This window comes from Ochotona princeps, chromosome 11, assembly GCF_030435755.1.
Source record: "Ochotona princeps isolate mOchPri1 chromosome 11, mOchPri1.hap1, whole genome shotgun sequence".
NCBI lineage: Eukaryota > Metazoa > Chordata > Mammalia > Lagomorpha > Ochotonidae > Ochotona > Ochotona princeps.
Window position 1 is genome coordinate 69,386,317 of NC_080842.1, and position 25,597 is coordinate 69,411,913.

Here is a 25,597-nt window from a genome sequence, read left to right on the forward strand (position 1 = left end):
TCAGGGACTGGCATTTGGAGTTCTGGGGCAGTAGCAAGAGCCAGGTGAAATTCCTTTACGGGAAAGCAAGGACCACTCGGAAGCCTAGCCCACGCGGGCATCCCGGAACTAGCACGGAACCCGCACCCAGACTCAGTCACAGTGCGAATTTCAGAGGCCCGCTGACAACTCCTCCGACTGGCTTCCCAGGAGGCACCCCGAGCCCTGGTGCCTAAGATGGATCACCTGCCGGGAAGGAAGCTGGCCGCGCTGACGCACATGGGAGGCGCTCAGGTCCTGCGGGATGCATGAGCTGGCGCAGTGGGAAATAGGTGCGCCCGCAGGACCAGCGAGCAGGAGGGACTAGGCAGCATCTGACCCAGGTTGGCTGCCACGGAGGTGTCGTCCAGCTCCGCTCCACCCTCCGGCCACGCCGGCCCCTCCTCTTGCACGGAAATCCCAGGAGCCAATGCATCGAGTGGGTGGAGACCGAGTCCTCAGGGACACGCGCTGGAAGCCGGTAGCTTGCACGCGCTGTGCCGCGTCCGGCCACCTGCTTGCGGGATTCTGGCAGCAGCGGAGCGGACCGGGCAGCAGTGGGCGCTCGCGATCCTCCTCTGCCCTATGCGCTCTCCCTCAGGGCCCGGCGTCCTCCGTTCCCTCCTCCTGCTCCTCCTCCTGCTCCTCCCCTCCACAGGATTGAGCACCAAAACGCCCGCCTGCCAGGTCTTGGGCGCGCTGGCAGCACGAGCTGTCGCCACCGCCGGGTCTCCGTGGGTACCTGCGTCCCTTCTCCGCCGGCCTGTGTCGGGGTGCCCGCACACTCACTGCCCCTGCCTTGAGTGCTCGTGGCGGTGCTGCCCATGGCCCGGCCCGGGAGCCTATTCCGGGTGCCCGACGGGCTGGAAGGCGGCGAGGCTCAGGTGAGTGAGGCGCTTGCGGGACGGGAGCAACCTGGCGGGGAACTTGCTCCGTGGAGCCACCAGAGTGCCTGCTCCCGCGCCTGGACTCGGGCCATGCAGGGACCAAGATAAGCAGAGGCTGGAGCAGGTGGAGTGAATGTGGTACAGGCAAGGCAGAAGAGATCCAGGTTTCCTCCATCCTGCTCACCTCTTGCCTTAGCGATACAGCTTTGTAAGTCCCAAGGGACAAATCTGTAAGGGCAGGAATAGGGGTTTCTGACTATTTAATGGTTAGAATTCTCCTGGTAGCAGTCCGGAGGTTCGGAACTGCTGTACGCTCCACACCCGCAGCTTCTTGGGACTGTGCGGAGCAACCAGAGCGCCGCGCTCGGCGAGCCGGCTCGCACCTGCAGCCAGGAGCTGGGCGCTGACGCCCTGGGCTCCAGGCGCTGGGCAGAGCAGCTCGCAGAGGGGAAGCCTTGCTCTGAGTCGCCTTTGCTTTCGGCCAGAGTCCATGAGAGGAGCATCTTCCTAGGAGCTGGAGGCAACGTTGCGAACAGGAAGTTACCCTTGTGGCAACCTCTGGAACGCGGGACTCCCCATGTTGCTTGTTACTTTTTTGCCTTTTTTTCCTGCTCGGTTTCTATTTTGGGCATCAAAGGTACAGGCGTCTAATGGCGGAGGGGTGAGGGGTGGCAGGGCTGAACGCTCCACGAGACCGTGTACCCCGGCTCAGGACTAGTTTTTCAGGGAGCGGGGCCACCCCAGATGCGCTCGCTCTCCCCACTGCGCGTTGGACCATGTGTTGCTCCCCCTTCTGGCTTCAACCCTGAGAGCTGCACCTGGAGCGCAGTGCCGTGCAGCCACGGGGCCAACGCCAGGTGCCAGTGCCCAGGCCCGCCAGCACTTGCAAGCCTTGTAGGGCTCTCTTTGACCTGTCAGTTGGGGAAACACACCCCGCTTCCTCCCACACCTGGGACCCTCTCTTGGGCTAGGGGTTACCTCCCTCCCTCTCCGCCCCCTACTTGGCAGAACCTGAGTGTCCTAGCCTCCCCTCGCACGGAGTCTCCCTCCTCCGCTTCCCCGGCTTTCTCCTGGGCTATTTTTAGCCATGACTTGCACAGAGATGCCTTGAGGATAGGAGATTGGGGAGGCAGCTCCGAATCCACTGTCTCTGGGCTGCAATCCCAGAAGTCTTCTCCTGCAGCGGGCAGCCGGCACAGGAGTGGCCCAGGGGTCAGAGGGAAGGATGCACTCGCCTTCCTGTCCTGGCAGCCAGAGCTGCTAGAGGAATAGCTCTGCCTCCTCCTGCTCTGGCTCTGGCTCCACCGCGCCAGCACCAGGGACGTGGTCCCTAAGACTAGGACGCATACGCTTGGGCTACGGGCTTAGCTCCATGCTCTGGCTGCTACTCGCATGCTCCCATGATCCTTCATCCCCACTCCTGCTGCCGCTTTGTAGCCAAATTTCACCTGATGTTGTCATTACCAACCAAGGGTTAATTCCAGGAATTTTATCTTTACAATTAAAAAAGAGAGAGGGAGAAAGCTGGCTTGAATCTCCTGCCTCTTCAAAATGCATCCATTGGCATTGGAAATATGTTTTTTTTTTCTTCTGGTAACGTGGGGTGCAGCCTGAGAAAGCCTGATCTAGTAGAATTTCAGGAGATGGCCGCTTCCTCCACACAGAATCCTTGCATGACCCCACACCTTGAACTTGCAGCTCCCAGAGCCCTCTTATTCCCTCATCGCGTAGGTTTACAGAAATAAGATATATGAAATGGACCATTGTGTTACATAAAGCTTTCTCCAGAGACCCGGCAAGGAAAGCTGGGCTTCTGAAGGAGCCGTCCTGGTTTCCAGTTAGCTCATCAACACTTTCAATTGAGTTTGACAGCGATGGACAATTTCATGACTAAGCACTTCACTGGAAGTGGCTGTTTCTGCCAGCAGCAATGGGTGAAGATCCTGTACCTTAGGCAGGCTGTTAAACCACAACTAAGCTAGAGGTCCAGGGAGCCCCTTCAGGTCTGCGTGGACTGTCACTTTAAGAGGAAAGATTTGGTTTGGGGCAAGTTAGTGAGAAAGCGGTGCCTTGGCCTTGCAAATGGGTGTCTGTAAAAGCCCAGAGTTCTTTCCTCCTGCTGGGCTACTGGCCCCCTTCTGAAGAAGCCCCCAGCCTAAACAGGGGCTGGCACAGTGAATTCTGAAGTAACTTCTTAAGGATCGGGTTTATGTGCACTTCACATTGTAGTTGGGACTTGTACTTTGGTTGCCAGAAAAAGCTCACTGAAAAATTCCCAGGAGCTGATTGAAGTGAAGGCAGTAGTAGAACCTTTTCTCATCTTGAATTAAAATTTGATGGTGACTAGAAGGGGGCTAGGGAATGGACTGGCTGGTGGAAGTGGCCACTTTCAGAATCTGGCAGCTGCGTGAATGGCACTCACAGCCCAGGTGACTGTGTGTGTTGCCCCTAGGGGGGCTGGAGTCTTGGGGACAGACAGGCTAATTATAGGTGCTGTGAGGAAACAGAGCCTGGAGAGCCTGGAGATTGGCCAGCAGGGGTCTGGACAAGCCTGCATTTAAGTCTAAGCCATGGTCAGGGCTATGGAAGGAACAGCCTTGGCTGCAAAGTCACAACTTCCCAGCTGTTCCTCCCTGGGAGATGGAGTAACTTTCCAGCAGTGACGACAGGCAGTAGGAACTTTCCAGCTGCTGCTGGCAAAACCCTGGGAGGCTCTGGCCCGCCCTCAGGCCAGCTTCAAGACCCAGGTGTATGCTTCAGGGGAGGGCCAGAGGCAGGTGAGCTGAATGTGAAGCTAGCCTCTGGCCCCATGACCTCAGGCAAAGCACTTTCCCTGTCTCAGCCTGAGAACCTTCCTCTGCAAAATACTGATGATTGTAGTATTTATTATGTGAAAGTGAGCTAATGCAGGGGAGATGCCTTTTGGCAACTATTACACATTCATGGCATTGAACAGCTATTTGCCCCTCTTGCGTTTATTTGGTATCCACTGTAGTGTTCAGTTGTGTTGTAGTTTGCAGGTGTCTGAGTGATTCCCAAAGGCAAAGGTTACAGGAAGGAGGTGTCCCATATCCAACCCTCCTTTCTGTACAGCCACTCCATGGAAATGTCACCCAGCAGCTGGCCTCACTGCTCCGTAGGAAGAGAAACTTGTTTTCAACACCTGAGTTGACCTGCAATGTTCATTTCCTTTTCTTTCTTCATGTCATGGATGTTATATTTCTTGAGAAAATCTGTAGAGGGAAGGCCCTGATGTTACTCTAACCAAACCAAGAGGAATGAAGTCAAAGATCTCGAAGGGCCACACAGGACGGGTGTTGTCAGGTGACCTGAGTGTCCTGTCTGTGGTGGTCATCAGCCCAAAGTGATGGCTCTCAGTTGCCTTCCCAGTGCTGTTACGATCGCTCAGTGCCTTGCACCGTAGTTTGATAAATGTGCTTGGCAAAGAGCAGGAGTGAACGAATGATTGCACCCGGCAGAGCACATGGCATCATTTCTATCATCAAGAATTTCAATCTGCAGATCAGAGAGCATAATTGATTTCCTAAGGGCACAAAACTGGAGGATTGGAGTCCAAGTCTGTCTTCACTCTACTCTACCACCCTGCCTGTTATGCCCTCGTCCTCCGTCCGCACTGAAACACCCTGCCTGTTATGCCCTCGTCCTCCGTCCGCACTGAAACACCCTGCCTGTTATGCCCTCATCCTCCGTCCGCACTGAAACACCCTGCCTGTTATGCCCTTGTCCTCCGTCCGCACTGAAACACCAAAGTGGTTAGAAGGTGCCCAGAAAGCACACATGGTTCTTAGGGCCAGCACCCTCTTCTCTTCAGGGACAGTTTGGGTGGGGTAAGGGTCTTTCCTGTTTCCAGGCCCAGTTGAGACATCTGACCTTGGGCTGGGAGTCCCAAGGATGACTGAAAGGCATAAGGACACTGAGTGCTTATTTTGTAGCTTAGCTCATGGGTCAAGTGATGCCCCCGCAGCGCCAGAGTCCCAAGGTGCGATCCCAGCATGACCCTTCGCATGGCACTGTCGTGCCATGAGGTTCCCTTGCTTTCCTCTGACTTCCAGTCCTGGTGTCCTAGCGTCTTACTTCTTACCGAGTCCTGGAAGCTCCAGTGGTCGGTCACTGGATTCCATTGCTCTCCAGTTAGCCGAGCTGCAGTCAGCTGACACACACCAGCCGTGGCTATTCATCTTCCAGGGCGGCCTCGGCAGAGAGCACTCACAGCTTCCTGTGCCCACAGGGAGTTAAGCCCATTGCTTTTGCAGGCTGTTAGAATAATATTTACTGGGCTGCAGTTTGTCAATAGTTACGTGCTACCACGAGAGGTCCAGAAAAATGAATACATTATTCTTCCAAGGAGTCGCCTGAACATAACAGAAATAGATCCCAGTGGGCATCTTTAATTTTTTTTTTCCCTCTGTATTGCATGCTTTTTGGTAGATTTCCAGCAGGGGTCGCCAACTCAAATGCTTTTGGCAGCCAGAGGCCCTGCAGGCTGTGTGGAGTGGGCCTGGGAGATGCAGAAGCTACACCCAGCTCGTACCTAGCCTGGAGCTGTTTGCCTGCCAGATGGGCTTTCTCTTGTTTTCAAGATGGACTGTGAGATCACAGTTTTATGGGGAATCCACTGTCAAGCCCCTGCAGTTAATTGAGTATTTCCAGATAAAATCAAGGGAGTTCAGCAAGATGCTTGTGCAGATCAGCCTCCTCTCTGCCCCACAGTTGATGGCCTCTAGCTGATGGCCTCAGCAGGAATATTTGATGGCCTCCGCAGGAACATTTGGCTGGTGTATGCTGTTTGGAGGACTCAGCCATCCAGGATGTCGAGGGAAATGTGTGTGTGTGTACACACTTGTGTGCAAGGCTCCTCGTAGACAGTATTCCAGATACGGGCCACAGTCATAACATGCGTTTGACCATAATTTGAGATGCCTCGTGTCCTTGTCCCACTGAGCAACCACTCCTTTAGCATGCCAACATACCAAGTATTGTTCTGCTTGCCGACTGCACAGCAGCAAACCTTGCCCCATGCTTATCTGCTACTGGAGACGGCACAAAAAGCAAACTAGATAAGTGGAGTCTCTCCTAGTTAGGCTGGGTTGAATTAAGGATAAAAATACACAAACCTGGGAGAAGCAGCATGGGATGTCTTGGATCTTGCCAAGTAATTCAGGCAGATAGCCAAGAACTTGCAACCCAGCCCCTGGCTCGCCTAATCCAAGTCAAGTTTCACTCTCTGACATGAAAGATTTCTTCCCCTGGGAGTTTAGATTCTTGATTGTGTCCTGGGAGTTGCACTTGTGGGATAGTCCCTGAGAGCAGCCTATAGTCTCACTCTGCTTGTTTCCATTGGGTACCCAGGCATTACTGAAGTCTTGAAATACACCTGGGCACAGTTCAAATGGAAATTACAGGCAAACATGGAAGACATAAATCATGGTCACAAAATCTTAGGTAACTAAAACAATTGAGTGTAAAAAAGTTATGTCTATTCATGTGGACAGTCTTTTCTCCAAAATGTCTATTTTAAAATTTGTTTTCAAAGGGAGAGGGAGAAGAAGGGGAGAGGGAGAGAGTGAGCTCTCTCCCTTTGCTAGTTCTCTTCCCACCTACTGACAAATGGCAGTAGTGAGAGCTGGGCTAGATGGAAACCGGGAGCTGGGAGATCCATGACTGCTCATGTGACTAGCAAGGCCCAAATGTTTGAGAAGTTACCTGCTGTATCCCGAGATACAATAGCAGAAAGCTGAGTTGGAAGTCCCGGGGCCTGGACGCACCCGCTGCTCTGTGCACGGGTGCCAGTACCGCAGAGAACAGTTGGATGTGCCGCACTGCAGTGCCAGCCCTGGTCAGCGCTCCTTCACATCAGGAGCAGTTTTCATCTCTGCTTTTCAGATTTCTTTACACTTCCATGCCATCTTCAGAAGCTTTGCTTTCTTCATTTGGCACTGTACTTGTGCTATTCAAAATCCCCCTTTGTATTATGAAATCAGAGTGTCTTATAAATGTTTTCCAAGTGCGAAGCTCACTTGTACATGTCGAGACTCTGACACGCCCTCTTGCAAAACAGCATCAGCCTTGCTGGCCGGACCCGTGTGCCGGGAGTCAGAGTGCTTGTCCTGGAAAGATTTATAGAATAATTAACGACATCTTATGTTGGACGTGGCAGGTGAGTGGCGCTCAGGCCGCTGCCCCTCCACTTCAGTAGACCATTTCAAGATTATCCCCAATTCATCTTCCTCTTTCTCTCCAAACTGAATTTCTTGGCTAATGGTGTGCCGCTGGTGTTTATCAGGAATCGTCTTGTTGCTTGATCAACTGTGCCTTGTTCCTGGCTTACTATGCCTGCTCCACCAGCCAGATTCCACCCTGGTGGAGAGCAGGGATCCGGAGGAGTATGTTTGCTCCAGTTTCTAGAACAGTATGTCTGCTTCCAAGTAGCTGCTCAGAAAAGAAACAGACACCATTTCTGTCTGGGGGAATTCGGGAAAACTTCATGGGGGAGAAGAAGCATTTTTAAAAAGATATCAGCATAAGAGAAAAATAGCATAATACAACAAATGCAGTCAAGATTTGTACAATCCTCAGGCCCTGTGGAGAACTGTGTTCCGGGGTTTGCAGTGGGGTCAGTCTGGCTGAACACCTGAGACCGTGGCAGCAGCCCTTTGCTGAATAGACACCAGCCGTGCAAAATCATTGCAGCATGGAAAGAGTGTGGTTCAAGACAGGTGCTTGCCTTGATGCAGCGTGGTAATAGCCCTTGTCTCATTTAGCCTAAGCAGGCCTGCAAGGACAGCCAGGGAGCTCTTAGCAGCCTCCACCTGTAGTTAAGGGAACAAAGGTCCCTATGGAAAGGGACACTGCTTAGCTCCCCTGAACGGAGGTGGCAGATGCTGGACCCAAAGCCAGCATGTTCTACCTGCAGTGAGCAGATGGCTCACGGTAGAGATGTGTTAAATCCCCAGAGAACTGAGGAGACCACATTTTCTGTGAGTGAGGCGATTCAATTGGATTTAAAATGTTCACATCTCCTTTTATCCGTCAAGAAACTTCCATTTCAGCATTTTATGTTGTATTGAATTTCCCCTAGAATTCCTGCAGATTAGGCCCACATACACCCTGCAGTAGGTTGTTTTATGTAAATGCCTTCCCTCTTTAGTTTGGGAGAGTAAATCAAAGTCCTGTATCAGCAGTTAGAATTCTGTGGGAGACAGGTGATCGCAGATGTAGCTGAAATGAAAAGGCAAGCTCGCCTCCCTCTGCTCAGAACAGAGATGCCCCAGCGGCACTGGCTTCAGCCGGGAGCCTACTCTGGAGAGATGCTCACCTTTGCTCAACCTTTGCTTGTTGAAGATTCTCATCCTGGCCCCCAGCTACGAAGGCATGGCAAAGGTTGTGCTTGGGATTTCTGGGAGAGTGGCTTGGGATTGTTCTTGTGACAGAAGGTGCCTGGCTTTTGGAGTCATCTCTATTTTAATCTACTTTATTTCTTGGTTCTTATTCTCATGTCTACCTGTAAAACAGACCACTCTTTTTCCTAGGTCTCATGTCTACCTGTAAAACAGACCACTCTTTTTCCTAGGTCTCATGTCTACCTGTAAAACAGACCACTCTTTTTCCTAGGTTTCAGTTTCTCAGTGCTCTGAGAAAGAGAGAAGGAATGCCAAGGGCCTGGCTCCATGCTCAACAGAAGGCATCCTTGTGCACAGTGGCTGGATTTAGTAAAGAAAAGTGCAGGACATCCAATTCGACTTGAATTTCTGATAAGCAACAAGTAATGCTTCAGGTCTGACCTAGATCCTGAATGCTAAGACATTCCACATTGATTGTCTGAAATTGAAATTTCCCCGGGCGTCCGTGTTTGATCAAACGTCCTGTTCTGGTGTCAGTTTGGAGAGATAGTGAGGGAGCTTCAGGAAGTTTGTGGACAAGTGGAATTGAAAGAGAAATTTCTTTTAGTGCAATGGTAATTTGCAAATTGTGCATAACTTTTCTATCCTTCATATCTCCATGAGCTCTTTGAAGACAACTTGCATTTTTCAGAAAGTTCTAGTAGCTTGGAAAGTTAGAGAAATGAGACTGTAATCTCAATGGTGAAATTCTTTGGCTGTGAGGGGTAGTGTTCAAGATGAAAGAAAAGGGTAGTTGTCTTCCCTGTGAGCTAAGCCGCAGAGCAATCAAAGGAAGGTGAGCTTGCTTGTTTGCTTAGAGGAATAAAATTATGTAGACTGAAGCACATCTGCCTGTGGGTTTAATAACTGTGATTCCCTTCCGTGTCCAAAGCATGAGCTAGGTTGGTCCCAGCCCTTCAGAAAGGAGGCATTTCAACTCTGGGTGGCCAGCAACGCTGTACTGGATCTCCTAAGGCAGCACCTTATTAAATCCACATATTCCTCGGGGTTCTTGCCTTCATGGCTGGAATTCAAAGGCTAGACTCAGACAAGGCCTCTGCTGAGTACGTGGAACAGACTATGTGCTTGGCACACTCACCCTTGAAATTGTTGCTGCAAAGCATGAATCCAAAGGAAATAAAACAGTTCGTGGCCCTTGTAGACTCGCTCTCTCCTGCCCCCAAGGAAATGATCTCAGGACATAAATTGAGTCTAAAATCTCCCCCAGCACTACTGGAACATGTTGTTCCAAGGGTGGCTTCAGAAATATATTTCCATACCAGGTAATAACATAGTGGGGAACTAAATAAACAAAAATCTGGTTGCATATGTAGCTTCCAAAGCAAAATTTTATGCTTTCTTCAATGGTGAAATATTTCTCATGCTGAAATACCAGTTTCGGTTGCAAAAAATATTAATAGCTCTTCATTTAACCCATACCACTTACCAGTAGTGTCTTTCCATATACTGTGGACTGGAAGGAAGAGAGGGCCACCTCATGGATAACACCAAGGCGTGCCCTGTTGGAGAGATGCACTTGAAGTCCACCTGACTATTTTTCAGTTGCTGCCAATGCCTGCCCCTCAGTCTCCACACCTGCCAAATGGATACAGTGAAGACTAGAGCACAGTAGTTACACTGTTCATGAACTGCTTTCCGTGGTTCCTGGTACATAGTCCTCTTTACAAAAGAGATCTATGAATAACAGAAGAAACCTAGGAGGGCCCTTAGATGGGCAATGTTCCATCCATTGATTAAACCTCCTACATCACCTTCATGCATGAGCACTTGGTCTTTCACTCTTGATTTCTTTAGCCTTTATTTATAGAATTTAAGCAAGCATCATTACTCAGTTTCTGGGTCAATAGGATAGAAATAGCAGGACAAGAGGATTGGGAAGGGCCCCTTGGGGGAAAATAGCAAGTCCTGGAGATAAAGGTTGGTAGAGAGACAAGAAAGGATTGGTAGAGAGGGAAGAAAAAGAGGCAAAGACACAAGAGGAAACAGGAAAGTACAGGAAAACCCTTGCAGGCAGACAAAGGGATGCGAAGGCTTGGGGGTCTTGATCCATTCCAATACTAAGAAGTCTTAGGTGAGCCCAGGCTATCAGCCAGGGAACTGCCAGCCGAGTTCCTTGTCTCTGAAGCCCTCAGGTCCCTGGCCAATGCCCACATTCTTGAGTGGAGGAAGGAGGGACAAAGTAGGAACCACGGAGCAGAGTTTTTCCTGTGTTGTGCAACCGAAAGTCACAGGAGAGAACCTGAAGCCAAGGGCACGCGATGCCATCTGATGGAGGTACCATATTCTGTCCCCCCAGATCATTCTGCACACTGTGGGGCTTCTCCTGTCTCTGGTTTTAAATTCCAGGTCCATCTTCAGCTCTGCTGCAGGGGCATGTCCGGGTGGTAGCCCTCCTGCCCTGGTCCCTCCCTGTGAGGTGGGCTGTTGGGGTGCTGCCTTCCTCTTGTCTCTTAGCTACTACTGCATGCTTCATGTGCAGAGGGGTGGACACATCCTCTCTTATTTTTTGTATTAGCAAAAAAATAAGGTGCAAGACCACAGCTTTTAAAGAAAGAACAGGAAACTAAGGCACAAAGGTATTTGAAACAATGAAAGAGAAAACTAATCAAATATGGTAGTCCTTGCCTCTGAGCAGGTAATTTTCTTCTGTTTGTATACTGCCGTGGCAATAGAGCCTGGTCAGCCTCATCACCTCTTTCATTGCTATCTTCAGCTGAAATAATGAGTCTTGTATGCCGTTTTCCCCTTTTGCCCCCTCTCTGGCTCCATCACTTTTGCACCTGTTTGCCATCTGCCATGTTTGCCTATTAATCTCTCCCACCAACCTGAGCTGTCTTTGCAAAGCCCCAAGCTAAGTGGCTCCCTGCCCTATCCCTGATGCGCATGCTCCACAGAAGCCCCCATTTATCCCATTCATTTTCAGATGCAGGACTCATGCTCAGGGTCCAGTTGGGATTCAGCCATAGCTCAACTAGTGTCTCACTGAAGGATCCCCTCAGGGCGAGTTAATAACCTCTCCATGCCGCACATCTTCTTTGATGACGTTTAATTATGTACTTTTCACACACTCCCTTATTTGGGGTTGAATCTGTCCCTGTAGGAGAAGTTGTAGGAAGAAGAGAACTTGGTTTCTAGTCCTCAAACTTGCATTGATTCTGACCAATGTCTGGCCGAGAGTCGACAACCAAGAAATAATGATTGAATGGATAAGAAAAAAAATGCAAAAGCCTAATGCTGTGCATTTCATGTTTGTTTTAATGGTTGTGCCTTGAATTAAGACATGTGCTGGTGCTTGAAAGCCTTATCTTCTCTTATTGCTTTGGTTTTGTTGTAACAGTTCTGATGAACTTCAAGTTTCAGTGCATGGCGCTCACATTCTGATTGCTCCAGCCTCCATGAGGTGGGAATCATTCTTACACACACCCAAAAATCTGCACACAGGCTGTCCACTAGTCCCCACCCCTCCCATCCTGCCATCCTGATAAATCAAGGACATTCTCACCCTTTGCATATGCTGTTTGCCTGCACCCTCCCCACTCTTCCCATTCCCATCTGAGTCAGACTATGTCCTTTCCTCAATTCTACACGTTGCTCCAATGGTACGTCATCACACCTGTGACCAACACAACAGTCTCCTTCTCCTGGCACATGCTAGGGCAGCGCTTTCTTCCCTACTTATTATCCTGAATGACCAAGTGAAAGTGTGGACAGGTGTGTGTCACCTGGCTGTAAGGAGTATCCTGCCTGGGAGCCTGGTGACTTGTGCTGCTCATCACGGGTGTAGCTCTGTCTTTCTGGATCTAAGAGACTTGAGCAAGGAGAATTCTGCAGTGAGCCTGCCTGGGACAGACAGCCAAAAGTTAAGAGACATCAAGATGCAGATGTTTATCTTGGTTGAACTAAACGAGTCCTGAGCAAGGCACTGCCTACCTCTCCGGAGCTGTTGAAACACTGCTAATGGTGCAAGGGAGATGCTACTGCATCACCTATGTCCTTGAGGATGGAGCTGCCGGAGAGTGGACAATCCATTGTCGGGGGTGATCTCCATCCCTGCAGGCCTGGTCTGAGTATTACTTTGGGATCCTTGAAGGAAACAGGAAGTGATGAGAGTGCCAGTGAGGTGAGGTGACCTCTGGTCCTGGGAAGTGAAAGTGCCATTATCATAAACAGAAACAGCAGTGCCGGGGAGGAAGCTGATGTTTTGTTTTAAGTAGCCGGCTGTCATTTGTTCCCTCCCAAAGGAGTTAGCATGTCCGGAGAGATGGTTCCTGAGGAAGGTCCCTGCACCTGTGCTCTGTGCTTCTGGGTTCTCATCTGCATGAGCCTCTTCCCAGGGACTTCCTTGCTGTGCTCTGGCAGGTGGAGCTGCTGCTGGTGTGGGTGTTTGGTAGGGTTCCCATCTCAGAGGCCCCTGGGCCCTGCTGAGTTAAGCGATGCCTGTATTTAAGGCTATCATCACCTGCTACCTTTCCTTACTTAAATATTGCTCTGTGGCTCTCTGCTAAAGACTAATTATCTCATAATCACTGTCCTTTAAAAGCACTAGAGCCACATTGCATTCTTTATGCTGCTGTTCTTTGTCATCTTTCTCTGCAGAGCTATAGTTCAGCAAAAATTTTGTGCTTTCAGTGAAGAAATTTTGTGCTTTCCTCTTAGTTTTCATTCTTGGAATGCTGCAGTTCTTTTCGTTGCGCATGCCAATTTTATTTCCAGTGCTGGGTGACTCTATTTGGGCCTAGATCAGGTCTCCTGAAGGGTTCCCAGGGTCCCTTTGCAGAATCTCCTGCAGGCACCCGTCAGTGGGCCGTTCTTGGGAGATTAATATCACCCCACCCCAAATCTTTGTTTGTTAAATATCTATTAAGAAAGGCAGAGTTATTGGACTGAGGGAGGTAGGGAAGTAGGTAGGGACAGAGAGAGAAAGAGAGAGAGAGAGAGATTGATTTTCTACCCATTGATACACCGCCCAAATGTCCATAACTGCCAGGGCTGTGCCAGGCAGAAGCCATAAACCTCGTCTAGGTCTCCTACCTGACTTTCAGGGCCCAAGTCCTTGATCATCTTCTGCTGCATTTTCAGGTGCTTTAATAGGGAACTGGATTGGATGTGGAGCAACTGGGATATGAACCAGTAAACCAACAACTTCAACCTAACTCTCAACTCCTGGTATCATATCCTCTTGTCACCTGGTCATCAACCTCCCTCCAGTGACCCCAAGCAGGACTTCAAAGCACAACAAACAATTTGGCAGGACCCACATTGATTAAAACCTTGTACATTGCAGCACACATGGCAGTCTAGTGACCATAAACAACCAATTTCTGAGGTGCATGGTTGGAGGATGGAGATCTCGTTGTAGTAGACTGCCCTTATCTCTGGGACACACGGGCACTTTGAGCACTTCTTCCTCAGACCTGCCTGGGCACCAATGCAGCTGAGGGTGAGTCCCAAGGACATGCTCTGCATGTACTTTCTGCCCATCCATTTTCCTGATGCAATAGTGCTTCCCTGGTGAATTCCTATTAGGTTTAGGAACTGCCACCTGTGTTTTTAGATTCATATCTGACATCAAGAGCAGTGGACAGAGTGGGGCTGAGCAGAACTGGTGCCGGAAGTCCTTGTCATTCTCCCACCACAAGGGCAACACATTGCTTATATTATTCAAGATTCAAGCCATAAGTGCTGGGGCCTTTACTACTAACACTATATGACAATTATTTAAGCATGCAAGTCTAATTATGATAAATCCCCAATGATTATTATTGCTATTTCATTTTTGTCTCCAAGCTCATTTGACTGGACCCATATAATTGAGCTCCTGTTTGTTGAGCGTCTACCTTGCGTCAGGGGAAGCTAACATTTTATTTTGAAACATTATCTCATTCAGTTCTTTTCTAAAGATCCATGTATTTTTATTTGGAAGGCACATTTATAGAGATAAGCAGAGAGAATGAGCGAGAGAAGGAGCGAAAACTTTTATCTGCTGGTTCATTCTCCAAATAGCTACAATGGCTGGAGCTGAGCCATTCAGCAGCCAGGATCCAGGAGCTTCTTCCATATATCCCACATGAATGCAGGTGTCCAAGGATTTGAGCCATACTTTGCTGCCTTCCCAGATCCTGGGAAAGGCTCTGGCTCAGATGTAGACTAGCTGGAACACAAACTGGCACTCAAATGGGCTGCAAATGCTGCAGACAGAGAATTAGCCTGCAATGGCACTGTGCCAGCCCTGTAATAATATCTCATTCAATCTTAGGCTACCCAAGAGGTTCCTTTTTTCAGTTGGAAAAACTGAGGTGCAGGAAGGAATGTAATTTTTTCCAAGAACAAATAACTATAGCAGAATTTAACTCCTAGATAATTTAGTCTCAGTTTCTTTGAGATTTCTACACCACTCCAATAATTTCTGTACTTCCTTATTTATCTCCTTGAACCTATACTTCATTTAGAAACGTATAGCTTTTGTTTCTTCCTCAGCAAATTCTTGGGAGTATCTCAGAGCTCCTTAAAATAATATGCGTTCCAAATTTGTTCTTCCTAGCCCTTTGAAGTTGGTGAATTTGTGTCTGTTCCATAGTCTCTTTGGTCTTACCAGATTAGAAATGTTTGTTTTCGTAACCACCTCTTCCCCTCCATAGGGAACTCCTTGAGGAGAGCACCACCTCCTTCCCATGCTCCTAGACAGTGTTGAGCAGAGCCTACATGCAGGAGGCCTGGCTGTGTCCTGAGCAAGTGATCTCTACCCTTGGGCAGTGTCTGATTTGCTGATTTTACAGAGAGAGGCCAAAAGAAAGAGATTACTCTTCTAGAAAGACATTTTAGAATCTAATTTAGTGACTCACAGCATTAAAAGTCTCTCTCCACACTGATCCACTTGAAGAAAAGTTATGAAACAAAAAAAAAAATACAGAAATATCAACATAGGTCTTAAAGCCTCACTTATCTTGAATCGTGTTTCTTTGGCCATTCCTACTCACCTTCAAAGGCATGTTGAAGAGTAATGAATATGCAGGTTAAGTTTTGATTGCAATGTGAAAGACAATGCCAGTCCTGCACCTTCCAACCAGCTTGTTGGGGAAGCAAGTGTGGTTGTTAAAGTTTGTGCAACGTGTTGATCAAGGCATGGGCAACCAGTTTTATGTGTCAGCTGCTTCTGGAAAACTCATCCTCCTAGGAGCATCATGGGAGTTGAAAGATTGTAGGACCTTGAGCTGTGTGCTGGCCTCATTAATTCGCCGATGGCCTTGAAAAGGTTGTGTGTGTAGCCAGGAGTCCTGAAGGCCTCACCCAGCCTCGGAACAGTCAAAGCCACACAAAGGCACACATGCGTGTGTACACACACCTCTTGTGCAGCAGTCTGCTCTTCAGACGAACTGCTCCTGGGTACTTCCTGAGCAAACCCTGCTAGGGTCTGGTTGAATCCAAAGGAGGCTGCAATGCCTGGGCAGCCCAGTAATGTCTGTCAGCCAGACTCTACTCTTCCATCCTTCATTCCTTCAAAGCTTTATGTTTCCTTCTTGTTCAGTAAAAACTGGAGGAAGTTATATAGCCATTAAAGACGCTCACTCATTTCTACAACGATTATTTTCCTTTATTTTTAAAATGCAAGCCAACACATTTCTAACTGCAGTTCTGTTTTGGTGCTTAGCTCATAACGCATTAACCAAAAGGGTCCTTATGTGGCACGTATGTACAGGGAGACTTTGAAAAGTTATTGGAAAATGTTATTATGAAAACATTCTGCAGGAATTTTAAAAGATGTTTGCACCAAAATGAACTTATCTTTTAATTCTATTTCCCAGGCACTACTTAAGTATCCCCATAGATCCAATTTCCCATTATCTATGTATTTCTTTGCCTTGCTAGTCATAGTATAATTATGTATAATCCTAATGTAATTATGACAGTTGGCTTGGGGATTTTTTCCTTCTTCCTGCAAGGTTCCTGTCCACTTGGGCCTACGTGTCATGCAGGAAGGGACAGGCTGTGTGTCAGATTTGACATAGAGCCTGCTTCCCTGGTGTCTGGAATGCAATATTTTTTGTTAGGTCTTACCTTTGAGAGGTGGATACTCTGAGGTGACAGAGTTCTCTCACATGCTGATGCGCTTCAGCCACTGGTTCTGCATTTCCTTGGGGAGAGGGAGAATGCCGTATATGGTGTGACCTAGGAACTTGGACCCCCTTGGCAGCTGTTGGTCCTATTCTGCTCTGTGTTGTGCTCACTCTCAAACTTACATGCCTCGCTGCAGCAGGCCACTGCCCTGTGATGAAACCACCCTTACCCACCTAAAAGACTCAGAGTGGGAGAAACAAAGTGACTTCCTATCATACGCATCCCAAGTCCATGGTAGATGGGCTTTTGCTGGCACATCGTATTGCCATTGAGAAACTTTCCATAACATTTCTCCTAATCAACTTGGACTCTTTCAATAAAGCATCCTAAATTGAGCATCTCATGAGTAACACATTCCTGATGATTCTGGAGGCTGGGAGTCGGTGACCAGTTGCTAGCCAGAATAGGTTGTGACTCAACAGTTACACACGTAGCATTGTCACACAGAAGTATGAGACAGAGCAAGCTCTTGGCTTCTGACAAGGGCAGTAACCACTCATGAGAGACTCACTCTTAGGTTCTGATCACCTATGTGGGCTCTGCTTGCAGTAATATGACAATGGCGATCAGAATGCAAATTATTAATTTTGGGAATGCACACATACTCAGTTCTTAGTCCATTTTCCACTGCTGTTTGAGAATAATTAAGGCTGAATAGTTTATATGAGCAGTAATTTTTTTGGCTCACATTTCCTGATGCCAGCAGCTGGGGTGGGTCTTTTAGATTTAGGTAATCATAAACAATATGTAAAAGCATAAAATACAAATCACTTGCACCAGTATTCAAAAAGGAACAAAGGAATGATGACCATGCCAAGGTTGATCAAGTTTGACATGGGCCATTGTTTTTAAATGGAAGATACTGAAATTCTAATGAGAACTAACAGGAGATCTCAGAGAAAGTTGTATCCAGGAGTCATGGATCATGCCTCAGGATAGCATACCTGGCATTTAATATTTCAGCATTAGGGAGATAATAAAACAGGTTTCTCCTGTTGAAAATAAATTTATTATAGAGAAGTTAAACATTGAATCAGAGGCAAATGAGAGGCTAATTTGTGTGATAGGTTTGAAATGTCAGAGAAAGGGAATATTCAGCTTCAGTTGCGTTTCTCTAAATTTCTCTTTTTTGGGGAGGATAAAGGACACGTGGAAGTAGCAGTGGGGTGTGTGTGTGGTGGAGAGGGAGCAATATTATAAAGCAAAGAAGCATGCTATATAGTTTTCTTCAGTGTCAACACATAAAACACTACTTTTATTCAGAAAAGGAAACTGTACTGGCGACATGAAGCTCTGCCCTGCTGTGGCACACACCTGTGCATGTTCTCCCTGAGCTCCTTGTGGGTGTCAGGCCCCTCTGCTGTCGCTGTGTTTTATAATTCTGGCAATGCAAGTGGCCCCTGATTTAGAATGATTCGACTCACAATTTCTCAATTTTGCAATGAGGCTTCAGCAATAAGCCTTCACTAGACACCATGCTTTAATGCTTGAACTTGGATCTTTTTCTAGTCCAGCACTCTCTTGCAATGTTAGAGATGGCTGCAGCCACCAGAGCTCCTGGATGTCCCATGGCCACTAGCAAAAATACCCAGGCTGCATGGTGCTGTGTTGTGGTGCTTGGGTGTTCAGTAGGTTAGGTTGACTCAGTGTGTTTTCAATATATAATATTTGCTTCTTAAGAGATGTCAATTTCCGTAATTTTTGTGTATCTTAGTGTATATGTTGGAAAGACAGAGAAACACAGAGAGAAAGGCATGGACAGAACTTCTGTCTTCTAGTTCACTGCTGGCATCCCCACAATAGCCAGAGCTGGGACAGGTAGATGCCGGAAGCTGAGAACTCATTCTGGGTCTCTCGGGAAAGGAGCAATGACCCAAGTATTTCAGCAATCACTTCCTGTCTCCCAAGAGGCGCATGATCAGGGAGCTACAGTTGGAGGTGGAAAGACTTGGACACAGGATTCCAATAGAGGATGCAGACAAGTGGAGTCAAAACCACTTTGCTGCTTGACCTGACAGTAATTCCAATTGACGATCGCTTGTTAGGATGTGGCTCATCATAAACTGCGGAGTGCCGGTACTATATGCTGCTTGAACTATTTGTGTTCAAATCATCATGATGAACCAAGAATGTACCTATTCAAAAGGAGACACAGCCCGAGTTCCTTAGTTTTTTGATCAGCTTTTCCCAAAGCAGCACCCTTACACTGTGCAATGGAACTGCTGAGATTCAAGCTCTGGATTCTGTACTGATGTGTCCCCAGCATTTGGTGCCTCTGCTGTGTTCCTGACTTCGTCAGCAGGGTGCAGACTCTCAAGCAAGGGTCCCTGCAGCCTTGTGTTGGCACCAGCTTGGACTCTCACCAAGCCTCGGTGCTGACAGAGGTGCTCCTTCCGCTCACCAGCCATGACCTCTCCTGCAGACTCCCCATGAAAGGAAGGTCCCTGTGGCCCTTGCTGTTGAGTAAACTCCAAGACTCCTTCCAGATTGCGCAGAGCCTGGCTTATCGTGGCAGTGTCCTTACCCTCTGCCAGTGCCTTTCTCTCTGACCTTTCTCCTGGTTGTGGCTTTGGCTGCATCTATATCCGCTCTGAAGTTGGTGATCAGCTCCTTCTATGAGTATCTGCCATATCCCGAGGTACTCACTGCTTGAACCATTTAAGCATCCCCAGAAACCCAGTGTACTCTTGTCATTATTGCCTTGTAAATCTTTGAGTACTTCCCTCTTGGCAGACTCACCCTGTAATCTGTTCTTTTTCTTGACCTTCACCTTGCTTTGTTATTAATATTCATCGATTACGTCTGCAAACACCAGAGACTTACACTTAGGTATCTACAATTGAATCTTGAAACATCTGGTCAGACCATCCTGGTCTCCAGCGACATCTGCTGGAGTTCCCAGTAGCGGCCCCTTGAAGCCGACCATGTGCTCCATTGCTTGCCAATGTCCCTCTGTCAGATGCCCGAGAACGGGGTGCATTGTGTGCTGCCCTTGGAAAACCTTACACAGCAGAAGAATCTCAGCCAACTCCTTTCCTTTATTGCTTTCTCCAAGGGCAATGTATTACTTAGCTCACACTGTTATAACCCAGTACCACCCACTGGGTGATGCTGGAAGTCTGGGTTTGGGCCTTGGTTCTTGGGGGCCCTCTCTTCCTGACATTTGGATGGTTGCCTTCTGTGTCATCACATGGAGGAGACAGAAAGGGTAAGAGAACATTCTAGTTTGTCTTCCCCTCTGAGGATGGTGCTTCCATGGGTTTAGTCTCCCATTTCTACAACCTCCCCTACCCATCTCTTCAACCCCCTATCTTCCTACACTATTGCATCAAGAGCTGGAACCAAAGATCATGTGAATGTTTGGAAGATGCAAACATTCAGTCCATAGTAAACTGGCTCAATAAATATAGCCCATTCTTCCTCCACCTAATGCCCATCCCATCTGGGTAGGAATGTACCTTGGTTTGCCAAAATTTAAGAGCATTTTTTGCTAAAAAAAAAACTGTCTAAATTTCTCTTGCCATGACACAAAGAAGCACAGATTCCAGTATGTTTGATGGGAATCAGGAGACCTTGGTTTCCTACTGTTTAGCACCTCTATGGGTTTCTATACTTTGCTTAATGTAGTTTCCTTCTCTGCAAAGGAAGGAAAGCAGAACAAGGAAACAGCAGGGGTCCCTTTTGCCTCTGTGCCTTTCCTGATCCTTACAGGGAAATGCAGAGGCTTGGCAGTGCCTGCCGACTGTGCGGTGATGCATGTCTATGCATCCCAGCCAGGGAGGCTCCTGCAGCTGAGAGCCCCTTCTAAAGGCTGGAAGCACGCCTGGAGCAGGGACTGAAGCCACACGCAGCACCACAGTGGCTGTAGTAGCAATGCTGCTGCTCCTGGCTGCTTGGCAGGGCCCCATTTCCACTCAGCTGTATGGAATCCTAAGAGGCCCTGGCTGCTCTCTGTCACAGAGCTCTGCCATGCATCGCCTGTGCCAATGCCTTTTTGCTTCTAATGAACGATTTATTTAGGTCACCGCTGCATGAATCTGTACCCAGCAACACGAAGGAAACATGGAGAAAAAGCCATCCCCTCCTCCCCTCCTTTCAGGGGCCCAGCCCCTGCACGCCCCTGGCAGCTCATCCTTCCTTCAGAGGCATTTATGAAAGGCCCAGCCGCTGCCCTTCTGCAGGCAGCTGAGTTGTTGCTATGTGTCACGGTGCTTCCTGCCTTGAGCCTCTCTCTGGTTGAGTCACTGCAGTACTTGGATCGTGAACAAAAGTGTTTGACTAATTATCATCCTTGCATCTCATTTATGCCACACAGCAGTTTTAGGCAGGGTGGGTTGGCGGGGGGGTTGTTGGACAAAAATAGCTCTGATGATTTTCAGGCTTGCTACAAGCCAGGCTATATCCTGATGTCTCTCCCTATGCTATTTCATTTAATCCTCACAATACATACATATGGTCAGGACGCATGCTCTCAGGACCCCAGCCTCAGGGATGTCTCAGAGACTTAAAGACGTAGAGCTGAGATTTTTGAGCCCAGCTTTTTTGCTCTAAGTCCTGTTCATTCCAGTACCTCCCCTCCAAAATACCATCTGTGTGGCTAGAATAATCTGTGACAACTATTTTTAATCCTGAGGTTAACAACAAATTACGTGAAAGAAATAATAACTACAAAAAATGCACAGAACACTGCAAGGAGTTAGTGTGATCAGACTCTCCCCTGTGCCAACACAGCTACAGCCCAGATTCCCCGGTGTCGGTTTGGAGCCTAGAGTACAAGGAGTCAGAGGACACTGGTTGTACACCCACATGCTTGCGTTTTGGGTTCCGGGCCCATTCTGTGAGAACATGGGTGGGAAGGCCAGCTACCCAGAGCACTTGTTAGGAATGTGAATCTTAGGCCTCCCCAAGACTTCTAGACCACCATCCGTACTTTCAGCCACAACTCCTAGGACCACAAGCTGTGTTCACCTCCCATCTGAATTCCTTTTACAGATCCTTGGTCCCTGCATTCTTCCTCAGGTGACAATGCTGCTGTGTGAACTGGTATAATGCTGCCCTTTGGGACAAGCTGCATTTGTTGTAGCGCACTCAGAGGTTCCGAGACAGTTTGGAGATGCCAGTCTCTGGGTTCACATCCCTGGCCTGATGATCAGAATGTGCTGCTTTTCTGGGGTTGCCAAGGCTTCTCTTCCCTTCAGTCCCATGAAACCCCTAGGATTGCTCCGGACTCAAGGCAGCGTGGGGTATCTGGATGAGAAGCATTTAAGGAGTTCTACGTTTCTTACAAAGAGAGTATTGGGCCAATCACACATCTTCCTTTCCCCAGAGGATGAAGGTGGTCCACGGAAATGCATTTTAGCATGATGTGGACTGAACTTTGACCTTTTCCATCCTGAACTCTTTCCATCTGAACTCTTTCCACTCCATCCCACCTCATGGCAATTACCATAAACAAATCCAAACAAAAATCAATGCCAACATTTGTTGAAGACTGTCATGTATAGGCAATTTGAGGCAAATAAATATTTATGGAGGTCTTGAAACATCACTGTCCTTTGGTAGACTGACAGGCGCAAGCTAAATATGTTTTCTATTTCTTCCTTTCTGAGATGACCTGCCAAGAATGGAAATTAGATACCAATGCAACACACTCTTAAAAAGCTGTGCAAAGATAAAAGGGAAACGTTTTGACTTCTGAAAGTGAGTAGTCTTACACTTTTAATTGCCCAGAAGTTTGGTTGGATAAAAAAGGGGCAGTTCTGCTGTACAAGCTGTCTTATGTCAGGTTTCAGTTAATTCCAGAAAATTAAATCACTCAACGTCACGAGCTGCTTACAAGAGAAGCAGGTCTTGCGAAGCAGTACCATAACTCATAGTTTCCTCTATCTGGAGCCACACTGTAGGATGCTACCTCACTCCCCTTGTCCGAAATGGAGTCCCTGCTATGAACAAGAACACACTGGCATTCAAAGTTGGAGAGAAAAAACAAACCATAGTGAGAGTTTTGAAGATATTTCATGGAATTTAAGTGTGAATAATCCTGGTTCTATGACCTTGAAGGGGTCATTTAGCCTTAGTAGTGTGTTTTCATTTTTGTGCTAGGGAAAAAGGGAGGCCACTGACACTTACTATGAATGTACTGTGTGCCAGGCACATGCCATATGTTGGCCATGGGTTTTTTTTTAAGCTTTATTTTTATCTTAGAGGCCAAGTTACAGAAAGAAGGAGAGACAGAGGATGAGATCTTCCTTCCACTGGTTCAGTCCTTAGATGGCTGCCGTAGCTAAAGCTAGAGCTGATCTGAAGCTGGAGCCAACAGCTTCTCCTGGGTCTCCCATGTGAGCAAGAGCCGAGGACCTGGGTCACCCTCTGCTGCTTTCCCAGGACACAAGCAGAGAGCTGCATTGGAGGTGGAGCAGCCGGGACATGAACCGGTGTTTATGTGGGAGGCTGGTACCACAGGCCAGAGGAGTCTTTGTTTTTCCATGGCTATTCACCACCTTTTCCTTGCTTAAGAAATAGCAAATAAAAGGAGAACAGCCTCCTGCCATTGTTGCGAATGTTAGAAAAAATAATTAATATACAAATATTTCCTGGCTGGCACCCAGTGGACATTCAGCAAGAGATCTTTTTTTCTCCATCCCTTTTATGATATCCCACCAACTATGTGTGGCTGAGTGTTTCCCTCAGGACTTTCCTGCCAGGATAGTGTCTCACTGTTGCTGTGGGAGAGATTCCTACCTGTCAAGCAAAGTCCCCATCTCTTGTGAAGGGACTGTGAGGTGCATGCTTATATGTGAAAAGTTCCAGTTATCTCAGTTTATCCAAGGATAGGTTCCAGTGGTAAGACTGAGAGCATATATTACAGCTAATTACACTGGAAATCTGGGTCATGATGTAAATTATGTAATGAGGAGACTTAAGGAGAAAATTAAAATATTTTTGAAGTGTTATTTCATAACTTTCTCTCATTTTTAATTAAAATATTTTTAGACTCTCGGGTGATATTGCCCAATCGCCAGCAGACGTCGAGCCCCCCTTTCCACATCTGTTTCTGCTGGACTCTCCAGGGGTGAAAGAGAGTGGAAGAGTAGGAGAGTCCCTACCTTTTGATGAGGTCTTTGTATAGCCAGACTGTTAACTTTCTCTTTATGCTACATTAGAATCCATTTTCAATAACTTCCAGCTATTTGCCTCAAGGCATTTGACAGGCCTTTTTTCATCAGAAAGGACTGAGCAAGTGGCATAAGCAGGTGGGATACAAGACAAGGCAGCTCAAAGATGCATATTTTTGGCTGAAGTAAAGAAGTCAGTAAGATTTTGGACAGGACACGAGAAGTATCAAATGGGAAGGTGTGAAGGGAAATGACGGCAAGGGGTGGGAGGATGCCCTGCTAATGGGGAAGCAGCCTCCAGAAGCCTGAGGGGTAGCATCCTTGGGAAAGGGAACCCACATGGCAGGCCCACCACTTGGATTTACTTGGCGAGCTCAATAGGAGAGAAAGCTGAGTGAGGTGAAAATGAGCAAATGAGGGGCCGAGGTTCAGGAAAGGGAGGAAAAAACTTTATCTGGAAAATCATGTGGACTTCTCCTTGGGTTCCCCACAGAAGCCTCGTATGATTATAAAATCTCAAGATTTGATTTATCACTTCAGTTCCTGGAAAACTGTCTCCCGGATAAAGGGAAGTAGACGGGTGGTGGGGTTCCCTTTGGAACCTATTGACCCATTGGCCCAAGGAAAAACGGGTTTCATTTTCCCCATTCCAGCAAGTTTGGGCCATCAAAGAAATTTTGTCCATTATCAAAAACCTGCTACCAGGCATGCATGCTTTACAAAGGCCAAGGAATCATACCAAGTAGCTAAGTAACTAAGAATCAGACACCCGAATGATGGTTACGAACCAAGTCAATGGATCCACCAACTTCAGGCATTACCAGGAGTGAAAGAGACGGTAAGGAGCCTGGCTTTGCTTGCTCTACAAGGATCAGAGTCTAATCTCTGCCTTTCACTTTCTAGACAAACCCCTTCATTTCTCAGAGGCTTCTTTTATTAGTTCAGTTGAGGGCCAGCAGTGAGCATTTCAAGGAGTCACGTGGATAGAGTTGCTCACACATTCAGAAGCAAGTATAGCAGAAGGGAGCTGTGGTTGCTCTTCCGCCAAGACAAATGGCCTTGACTGAAGGTGCCATGGCCATTCCATGTCCATGTCTGTGATGGCTAAAGGCCTCAAACTAGCAGAAGGTTCCAGACACTCAGTATTAACTGGTTTGTTTCTTGATGGAAAATAATGAATTTATCATCAAAAGGAATAATTTATTCGTGATAACTGCAAGTTAAAACTTGCTTCCTCACTCCCTTTCATGCTTAGGAACTTCTTAATCTGTGAGTGGGAGATTTGGATTAAAAACACTCAGTGTTCTCTGTCCTCAACCACTAGACACACCTTGGGATGCATCATAAGGGAAAATGTGTACACACGGAGTCTATGACTGGATGCAAAAAAGAGCAAAGTGTCTGGTTGAATTTATGTCCTGATTTTATGTTAGTGTGATCACATTTTGATTTATGTAAGGTTTATATTTTTTTAACGTGGCTTCAAGAAAAAAGTTGTGTGGGTGACTCAAATGATAGTTCTGTTGGGCAATCCTGATACAGATGATTTTCCTTCAGTCTCAAAGTAGACATTTACAGCAAGTGATGGGCTTAATATCTTTTAATTAACTAATTAATTTGTTAATTAATTACTCTTATTAGAAAGGTGAATTTAGAGTAAAGGAAAGACAGTGAGAATTATTTTCCATCTGCTATTCAACTCTCCAAATGGCCATAGCTGAGCCAATCCGAACCCAGAAGTGACTTCCAGGTCTCCCACATGGGCATGCAGGCTCCCAAGAACTTGGATCACCCTCTGCTGCTTTCCCAGGGCACAGGCAGGGAGCTGGATGGGAAGTGGAACAGCTAGGATATGAGCGACTGCTCATGTGGGATGCTGGCACTTGAAGGTGTAGCATTAGCCTGTTGAGCCACAACATTGGTCACAATGTACTTAGCATCTTACTGATGTGCATACTGAGACTCAAAGATAAAGGCACTGTGAGGTCAAAGCTTGGGCAGGACTTATGCCTTGACTAGACAGAAGGAACAGAGGAGATTG

At 47.5% G+C, this 25,597-nt stretch overlaps 1 protein-coding gene across 1 annotated transcript in view; it reads left to right on the forward strand.

Moving 5' to 3' along the window:
* The first annotated feature begins 790 nt into the window (after positions 1-790).
* HS3ST1 (heparan sulfate-glucosamine 3-sulfotransferase 1) overlaps positions 791-25,597 on the forward strand; it is a 30,461-nt gene continuing 5,654 nt past the window's right edge. Inside the window, exon 1 of the mRNA XM_004579211.4 lies at positions 791-902. The gene's annotated coding sequence lies outside the window, so the exon portion shown is untranslated. The remainder of the gene's footprint in view (positions 903-25,597) is intronic.